The 10,050-nt window shown below is 35.1% G+C and overlaps 1 long non-coding RNA gene across 7 annotated transcripts; it reads left to right on the plus strand.

The window, feature by feature from the left end:
* Window positions 1-3,062: 3,062 nt before the first annotated feature.
* Window positions 3,063-6,223, plus strand: LOC107489515 (uncharacterized). 7 transcript variants are annotated; one of them, XR_008009610.1, is made up of 7 exons: window positions 3,063-3,119; window positions 3,255-3,584; window positions 3,680-3,736; window positions 3,846-3,981; window positions 5,395-5,601; window positions 5,731-5,829; window positions 5,939-6,179. It is a non-coding gene; the product is annotated as an uncharacterized LOC107489515 (long non-coding RNA). The 7 variants fall into 7 exon arrangements; XR_008009607.1 differs by having other exon boundaries at window positions 3,068-3,119; window positions 5,731-6,223; XR_008009609.1 differs by having other exon boundaries at window positions 3,070-3,119; window positions 5,395-5,561; window positions 5,731-6,220.
* The last annotated feature ends 3,827 nt before the right edge of the window (window positions 6,224-10,050 follow it).

Here is a 10,050-nt window from a genome sequence, read left to right on the forward strand (position 1 = left end):
TAGCGAGGTGTCTATTCTAGTAGGTGCAACATATACGGTTCACAATTTACTAACCCACAACGAGAAAGTTGCACTCCTTGCTCATACACACAATGAATTTGGTTATGTCGCATCAATTTGGCACTTGAATGAGGACGCCAGTGGAAACAAAACATTACATCAATACTATAGGTTTGCGAGTCGAAGCATCAGGGAAAATCCGATACTATTTGTGGATGATAACCTAATTTTGTTGGTGAACAATTCAAAGGAAAGAGATTTACTCGTCAATTACAGGTACCAAGAGCTTATGTTGACAGAATATGACACTCAACATGGCACTAGAAATCTATTGGTGAGGAGAGCATGGCGAGACCTAGGAATGCCACACCCAATCACAGTTAGATCTACACTGAAGTATTTTGAAGGGATCTTTCCAGTTTAGAAATAATTGACATTGTTCATCTATTCCAAATAAATGTCTTGTGGAACTTTGTTTAACGTCTTTGTTTAGTATTCTGGTTGCTATTATTTATGTTTTTACGTTTTGGTTTATGAAATCCACTGTTAACTATTTTAGCATTGCTTAATTGTAAGTTGTTATCTAAGTTTATCTTTAATGTGTTTTACATTGGTTTGAAATGCCCAAAATTAAGACAAATGGTTCTATAACAACTTCATTCTAGCTAATTCGATGTGTCATGTAGTGTTCCTCATGTATAGGAGATTTATAATAGTGTTATTCTATTTGTAACCATGGTAGTATATAGATTACGTGACACATATTAGTTAACCAACAAACATTTTACGCGGATATTCAACCGAAAAATGCTATTCAAACAAAAAACTACTACTCAAACAAATAATGAGCAGTGTAGGTGTAGACAGAGACATGAATGGAATAAATAGTTACCTGGAGATTCTTGGTTTCGCTTAAAATTTTGGAAATAGTTGGGCTTCACCGGTTTCAAGCCACATGATGCGTTACTCCTCAGCTGAATTATCTACTAATTGTTTTTTGTTGCTGGCCCAAATTGGCAGCTAGCCCACTTTACTTTTAGAGAGAGTATAACTACCAAAAAATAAATGTTTTTTCTAACATTAGTTCACCAAGCCCAATCCCAACTACATCAGAAAGACTAAATATTCACTTAATTAAAGTAACTAACACTGGGGGAAAATGATGACATATAAACGAGCATGATTTTGAAACTACTTGAAATAGGTTAGAAGCGAAACTTACATCATGGCCACACATTTTAGGACCACAATTCTAGACACCACTAATGTCTCGGATGATGGCACAACCAAACCTAGTACATGGTAAGACCTGCAATAAGCCATACACTCATTCGATATTACTATATAAGAAGAAAAATAGATCAGCCCAATACATGGTAAGACCTGCAATAAGCCGTTAGCACCCTATAACATACTATAACATAATCCAGCTTGCACTATACTTGCACGGCACGTCTCTGAAATGATAAACCCATTAGCACTCTCTCTTTGACCTTGAGTTACAAAGTAAGAGTAATTATATAAAGTGCAGTAAGGGGGCAGTAAAGTCAAGCAAATTTATCAAATAAAAGATTCAGCAATAGTGGCAAGCTCCGGTTATATAAAAAAATAAATGTTTCATTTTGAGCATTAAACATCATCTGCAAGGGGATAAAGATGATGAATTACTACTTCAATACCTGATGAGCTAAAGCCTTTGAAATCGTTGATGGTAACAGACATGCTAGCTTATTTAAAGCATCATAGCTGGTCCCATTTGTTTTACCACAGTCTATGACATACACAACACCATCTATGGTGATGATACTCTCGGCAAAATTTGTTGCTAGGACAATATTTCTACAATGCGAAAATAAGAATCATCAAAATTACAAAACCTAATATATAATGGCAATCAAGTTTTCGCTGAACAAATGACGTATATTAGAACCAAGCAGTGGCCAATCATCATGGTGTGATAAACTAGCAGTGTTAACATTTATTTAGGTTCAAGGGATTAAGAATTTGAAAACCTATGCAGGAAAATTTCTAAAAGGAAAGCAACTAAACTTGACTAACAAGTTTCAATTCACCCATTTCCCCAAGCCTAACATAACATTCTGGTTTAGTTTCAGCTTTTTCATTCTATGATATGTCCATATTTATGCTACACACTAGTAAATTAGAAGAAAAATATATCATCTCAATTATCTATTGTGGTGGCAGCATGATTTGTCATGGAAGTCACCAAATCATTAGTCTATATTGTCATGCCATTCTCCTTGCTACTCTCACAGAATTGCCAAAAATTGAGTTATAACATGACTACAATATTCAGCATTTATGTCACTAAAAAAAGGTTGTTTCTTTCTGGTATTCGGACTTACTTACTACAACATATTAGCCTTCATATGCTATTGAAATTAGTAAGGAACTTCGATAACTAACTCACAAAAATATATAACATAAAATGTATACGTATGTATAGCTAAAATAAGAACACGTAACTAGAAACATAATCAAATTCCAACCATGTTGCCCATATAAAATAAACGACATCGACAATTTTTCTTTTAAAAACTTTAAGCAATTGAGTGTCTACATTCTAGCAGAAAAATTCAGATAGAAGGCAATTATTATTAAGTTTCTGGTTTTTATCTAATCATTAGACTTTGTTGATGAAGCCTCCATCTCTCTTGCAGCTACTTCTGTAGTTTTCTTCCTCAACTCTGCTTGTATACTTTTCTTATTCAGCAGCTTCTCTAGGTTTACTATTCTTTCCTCTACATGTGCTATCAGTTATCCATTCCCAGATGTTCTTCAACATGATTTTGCTTTCCATCACCCGATCCCCTTGTAGCCTCCCCCTCTCTGACCCTTACAATGTGGTCGTCAACCCAGAGAAAGAATTTGCAGTGTGCTTCTGTCACCTAAATCAAATAGAACACAATGGTACAAAATACTCCAATTCAATTTTTCCAATTTTCCTGATTATTCGGTTGCAAACAAAAAGGAGAACATTTGTTACTTGTCTTAACAACTTTACTGTTTAGAATTCAGCTCCGATCCTCAATTTGATTCGATTACTTCTGAGGATTTTTTTTATTCGTTTGAATTTGATATTGCTATGTTGTGTGCTGGTGCGGTTGCTTATTCATAGTTCTTATCTGATGTTTAATTTGTTTTGAGGGAGGGGGAGCTTTATGTGTTTCATACATTTTTTTGTTAGTTGTGTTCTGATTTTGGGGATTTTTTGGATGTCGTTGTTTTTGTAGGGATCTCCTGGGATTGAAGACAGTCGCAAGTTTGAGGCGCATTTGACTTCAGCTGCTGCTTTTGTGGAGGGTGGAATTCAAGATGCTTGTGATGATGCTTGCAGCATCTGTCTTGAAGCCTTTTGTGACAATGATCCTTCCACCATATGGACCCTGATTTTTATCACGTGTTCAATTTTTTGGATGACTAAAGTGAGATAGAATTAAAACTATACAATAATAAATTGATGGATTTGAACCCACTGCAGATTTGCTAGCAGAGGTGTGTAGAAGAGAGATAGAAGCAAACATTAAACCTGATCTAGATATCTATGTTTATATGATCATAAGGTATTAACATCTCTCTATTCAACCTCAGATTCAACTTGACTAGCATATTTTCGTGATTTGATCATCATAATTCATTATCTAATAGTGAATTGCAGCTTTGTCCAATTTGTCTTACTAATGGGAAGGATATGGCCTTTGGTTGTGGGCATCAGGTAAGCAATTATATAATATGGTGATACTGATATATATATATAAGTAAACTTGATTATAAGACTTTATGAAATGTTCTAATTCACATATCACCTTTTCCTCACATGACAGACTTGTTGTAACTGTGGAGAGAATCTTGAATTCTGCCCCATTTGCAGGAGCACAATCGATACTAGAATAAAGCTTTACTAGTTAACTTGGCTCAAACCCTTGTTTCTGTGGCACATGCATACATTGCTAGAGCAAGGTTAGCTCATATATCATTCATAAACTTAGCTTTCTATTGATGGCATTGAATAAGTAAAAAAAAGTTAACTAACGTGACAGAGCATATACAGGGGACCTTGATGGATATGTAGTTAGCCTTGTACACAAAACTACATTCACGATTTTGAACTAATGTTCCAACTTAAGCATACTTGTTTATAGAGAGAGTGGGTTGCCTCCTTGTATATATGAAGTTTGATTTGTGTGTTGTGAGAAAAAGACTTGGTTCATCTAGATTTATTTTGACGTATGTATAATAGTATTTGTTTTAGCTTTCTTTTCTTGTGTCTGATTTTGGTTGATGTAGCTCGTAGAGAATCAGAAACTAGATTTGTATTATTTGATTTAATTTTATTTGATTAGTTGCATTTCATGAATTTTTAGCATGATATATCCACCTCAGATTACATTCTCAACCTAATAAAAAAAAAGAGTATATATATTTGCACTTTAATAACCATGAAAGACAACGGTCACATGAATAAGTATACTCCTGTACTCGATGATTGTGAATAAAGAAGTTAATTTAAGGCATAAGCCCCTGTAGAAAAACAAAATAAAAATAAAAATAATTAATTCACAATGCATCTATTCCTCCTCAAGCACACTTTTCTATTGAAAATGTAATTTCTAGTCTTGATTACATTATTGGTGCTATGTTTTATTGTGTCTTTATGTTTATCTTCATATGCATTAATCAAAACAAAACCGGACTATACTTTTAAATAAACAAAATAAAACAATATCAAGACATTAATTTTTACTTTCTTAGAGGAAAACTTTATTCTTTAATCAAGACATTTTTCTAGCAATATCAAGTTGATCTAGCAATGTAAGATTCCATTAGATCCTTTTCTTGTCTATTGATTAGTTCTTTAGATAAGATATTTGAATGCCCTCAACTGTGATCATGTTAGTAAAAGTAATCAATAAACATTTTGGTGTGTTTTGGGAGTTAATTGAAGTTGTAAGTTATTATCTCAAAAATCTAGTATTGATTCTTTTGTTGAGAGTCTCTCGTAATATTTTTCATTTTTTATAAACTGTTAAAAACTAACCATGAAAAAAGTTGGTGGACTTCCTAAGTATTGTGTTATATGTTTAGAAATTATGTATAAACTAATCATCAAAGAAAGGAAGAAGGTAGCGCATTTTTAAGTAAACTAGCTATCAAAGTTGATATATGAAATAATTAATCAAAGCAAGAAGTAAGAATGTCACACTTCAAAGACCATAGAGAAATTCTCAATATTATTTGTGTGCAAGTGAAGAAGCTTTTGTATGCTTTGGGGCAATGAGTTGCTTTATCTATAATCCATGGACTTTGTAGCTTCTTTAGTTTCACTTTGGACCCTTCTTTTGTTGCTTACAATTTCATGAAATACTCCTGCAGTAAACACTTGCTTATTTCTGCTAGTTTCAATCACTCTACTCCCTGGCCCGAAGTGAATTGGTTCAAGCAAAATCTCTTAGAAGCTTTGGAGTATTCACATTATCTAGCACAAGGAGAACCTTCTTCTTACTTAGCATTCACACTGAAAATGTTTACCTTCACCAGAAGTATATTTCTGATGCCTACTATATTAGATTATTAGATCAGGTGGAATATATTTCAACTATGCCATCGTTTTTTTAGCTCATATTTTCTTGTCTTTATATGTATTGTTGCTGGGATTATCTGTGTATAGTTGTACCTCAATTATTTGTGCTTACTGTTGTTTTATCATAGAGGCCACAATTGGTGAAGGGAAACATGCAACTTCACTCCATGGATCAGCAGCGTAGTCAGGCTCTTGAAGCTCATGCTGCATCCTTTGCTCAATTTAAGGTGAGATTTGATATGGTTATGCGTTCCTGCACTTATTTATTGATCACCTGAATAATTGCATACTTTTATTGCTATGTGTTGGATGAAATTTAATTTTTCTTTTGGACAGGTTCCTGTAAATGATAATCCTTCTGTTTTGATATCTTTTGCCTTAAAGACACTTAATGCTAGTCAAATTACATTGAAGCTATATGTTATTGAGCTGGATGCACAACCAGGTCTGCATATTTTTGCCTCTCACACCTGTCTCCCATGTTTTTATTTTATGGCAACATGGGTATACACAAACATGTCTTGTAGTACTAAGTTACTTGTCCTCTCTTGATTTTTCATGTAATTAGATGATATTAAAATATTTTTATTTTGAGACTTTTATGTAATTAGATGATATTGAAATATTGAAGTTGTTGTTTTATTTTACTTTTTAAAGAAAAACAATACCATATGTAATTATGTTTGGAACTATTGACATTAAGAATCTTTTTATATAGAATTATGTCTTATATTGAGGAATTGTGTTATAAAATATTTAGTTTTTAATGAGATGAGAATATGTAAATGAGATGAGATTAATGAATGATTTAAAAATTAAAAATAAATAAATAAATAATTATAAGGTTTGTGGAGGTTTGAAAATGTCACAAAATAGTTCATTTTTGTTAAATTAAAAAATTAGTTTGTGGGGGCTTTAAACTGTTACAAAAGTGATTTAAAATTGTCACGAAAGTCTAATGTAAAATCCCCACTAAACACACACAAAACCCCCACTAAATAGATTGTGGAGGTTTTTAAAAACCTCCACAAAAGATCTCGTGACACCTTAAATTTTAGGAGTTTTGGAAACCCCCCCAAACTATTTGGTGGGAGTTATAAACCTCCACAAATAAGAAAAAAAACTGCCACAAATAAACAAAAACCTTGTAGTGATTTCTTTGTTAAATCTTGATCGCAGAATTCAACATGACACGTGGAAAACAAAACAAAGTGGTCCCTACTTGAATTAGCACAAAAACGATGATGGAGAAATGCTACAAATCCTGAAAGGATGTTGGAATTCATCATCTTCTTCTTCTTGTCATATGTAACGACCCAATTTTCAATACGTCATGATCATAATAAAAACCAAGTGTTACTAACTTACTTTTCTAAAATATATCTAATATTATTATTAAGCTTGTAGTTGAGTTAGCACGCAATCGATTTTATTATTATATTTTTTATGCGAGAAACGAATGATTGCAAAAAATTAAACAGACACAAACAAAAATACGGAAATAAATAGAGTAACACATAGGGTAATATAATAATATACATCATATAAAATATATATAAAACATCATACAAAAAGAACCAGTTAGTGTATCTTAACACACCTTATGACTATATATATAAGACTCTGCACCCTGGTCCATAAAGAAAACCCCTAATCTGGAACCCGAACTAGCCTAGCAAATATACAACTCCTAATCTCCTGGTGATCTATTTAAAAGTGAGAAATTATAACACAAAATCTATGCTAAGTTGAAACACTCCCAAGCATGCTGTCAATCTCGAACCATCAGTCGTTGCTATCAGAAGATGAAATCTCTATCACATCTAGGTACTCCTCAAGGTCCTCCTCATCATCATCAAAAATCTCTATAACCTCTGAAGCATCTCTGATGTGCTGTCACTACTAATATTTAGGAGTGTAGGTTTGATTGAGAACACGTGTCCGTTTGCATCAATCAAGAATGAAGGTTCGATCGCAGGTATCTGATCTAATGTCTCTACAGAAGGTCTAGATTGCTCTCCATCTGTGCACTAGACGAATGTGATAAAATCGACTCTAGAGGAAGATCCCACTCAGGCACAGGCTCAGGCAAGTGCTGCTCAGCTAGGTCTGGTGGGGGAACAACCTGGTACTCGGGTTGTACAGGATGGTGGTGTCCAGGTGATAAACCACAATTTTATAGTTTATCTTGTATTGAATTGAGTGGATTTTATCAGCTTAACTTACATTTATTCACTAAAATAACATGGTTTCATGATTTCTTCCTAAATTATGTTTAAGAGTAAAAACATGCTTTTTAGGCTCTTAAATTGCTAAATTTAATTCATTTTAATTCCATTCGATGCCTTGATGTGTTTGTTGAGTGCTTTCAAGGTTAGCATGCAAAATGGAGAATTCATGAAGAAATGAAGTTTTAGAGCATTTCACTGCCATGCGTACGCACCAGGTCCATCAGGAAATGACAATGTGGAGCATCCAGATGAAGCCAAGATAAAGGAAATTCGTAGGGGCATCAAGGTCAAAGAACGGAGTGTCGAGCGGAAGCCAGAAGGGATGGTCACATAATACATACAATTGTACTCGAGGCTCGACGGCTACTATGTAGAAACAATGATATGGTGAGTCCCTTTATGAAACCTGAGAGGTACAAGTTAATGATCAGAAGATGCCCTCTGGATATGTTCACAAAGTGGATGCAACTGCATATATTTTATGATAGCATATCTGAGATGGCCTAAATGTCTCTTGATAATTCTACAGGTGGATCACTCCACATGAAGAAGACTCCAGAAGAAGTTACTGAGTTGATTGAATTGGTTGTCAGTAACTAATATTTATATTCTTCTGATAGGACAGCTGTGAAGGAAAGAGTCATGGAATCGGATGCCTTGAATGAACTTATTGCTCAAAACAAGGTTAAGTTTCAGAAAATTAATGCTCTTACACAACACTTGGGTGGAATGCAAGTCTCAGTAATTAACGCTTAGGATACTTCTTATGATATGAGTGGTGGCTACCCTCAAGGTGAGAATTATGAATACGCCAATTTCATTCCTGAGTAGGTTAGTTTCATGGGGAATTTCTCCAGAAACCCCAATGATGAGCGGATAATTTATACGCTTTTTGGCATTGTTTTTAGTATGTTTTTAGTATGATTTAGTTAGTTTTTAGTATATTTTTATTAGTTTTTAGCTAAAATTCACTTTTCTGGACTTTACTATGAGTTTGTGTGTTTTTCTGTAATTTCAGGTATTTTCTGGCTGAAATTGAGGGTCCTGAGCAAAAATCTGATTCAGAGACTGAAAAGGACTGCAGATGCTGTTGGATTCTGACCTCCCTGCGCTCGAAGTGGATTTTCTGGAGCTACAGAAGCCCAATTGGCGCGCTCTCAACGGCATTGGAAAGTAGACATCCTGGGATTTCCAGCAATATATGATAGTCCATACTTTGCCCAAGATTTGATGGCCCAAACCGGCGTGGCAAATCAGCCTCAGAAATTCCAGCGTTTAACGCTGGAACTGGCATAAAACTTGGAGTTAAACGTTCTTTGTGTACCTTCCACAGCATGAGTCTCTAAACCCCATGGTTGGGGGTGAGGAGCTCTGCTGTGTCTTGATGGATTAATGCAATTACTGCTGTTTCTCATTCAATCATGCTTGCTTCCATTCTAAGATACTACTTGTTCTTAAATCGGATGAATGTGATGATCCGTGACAATCATCATCATTCTCAACTATGAACGTGTGCCTGACAACCACCTCCGTTCTACCTTAGATTAAGTAGATATCTCTTGGATTCTTTAACTGGAATCTTCGTGGTATAAGCTAGAACTGATGGCGACATTCAAGAGAATCCGGAAGGTCTAAACCTTGTCTGTGGTATTCTGAGTAGGATTCAATGACTGAATGACTGTGACGAGCTTCAAACTCCTAAAGGCGGGGCGTTAGTGACAGACGCAAAAGAATCACTAGATTCTATTCCGGCCTGATTGAGAACCGACAGATGGATAGCCGTGCCGTGACAGGGTGCGTTGAACATTTCCACTGAGAGGATGGGAGGTAGCCACTGACAACGGTGAAACCCTTGCATACAGCTTGCCATGGAAGGAGCCTTGCGTGCTTGAAGAAGAAGACAGCAGGAAAGCAGAGATTCAGAAGATGGAGCATCTCCAAAACCTCAACCTATTCTCCATTACTGCAAAACAAGTACTTAATTCATATTCTTTTGCTTTTCACAATCAATCCTGATAATTTCTGATATCCTGACTAAGATTTACAAGATAACCATAGCTTGCTTCAAGCCGACAATCTCCGTGGGATCGACCCTTACTCACGTAAGGTATTACTTGGATGACCCAGTGCACTTGATGGTTAGTTGTGCGGGATTGCAAAAGTGTGATTGCAATTTCGTGCACCAAGTTTTTGGCGCCGTTGCCGGGGATTGTTCGA

This window comes from Arachis duranensis, chromosome 5 (assembly GCF_000817695.3).
Source record: "Arachis duranensis cultivar V14167 chromosome 5, aradu.V14167.gnm2.J7QH, whole genome shotgun sequence".
Classification (NCBI taxonomy): Eukaryota; Viridiplantae; Streptophyta; class Magnoliopsida; order Fabales; family Fabaceae; genus Arachis; species Arachis duranensis.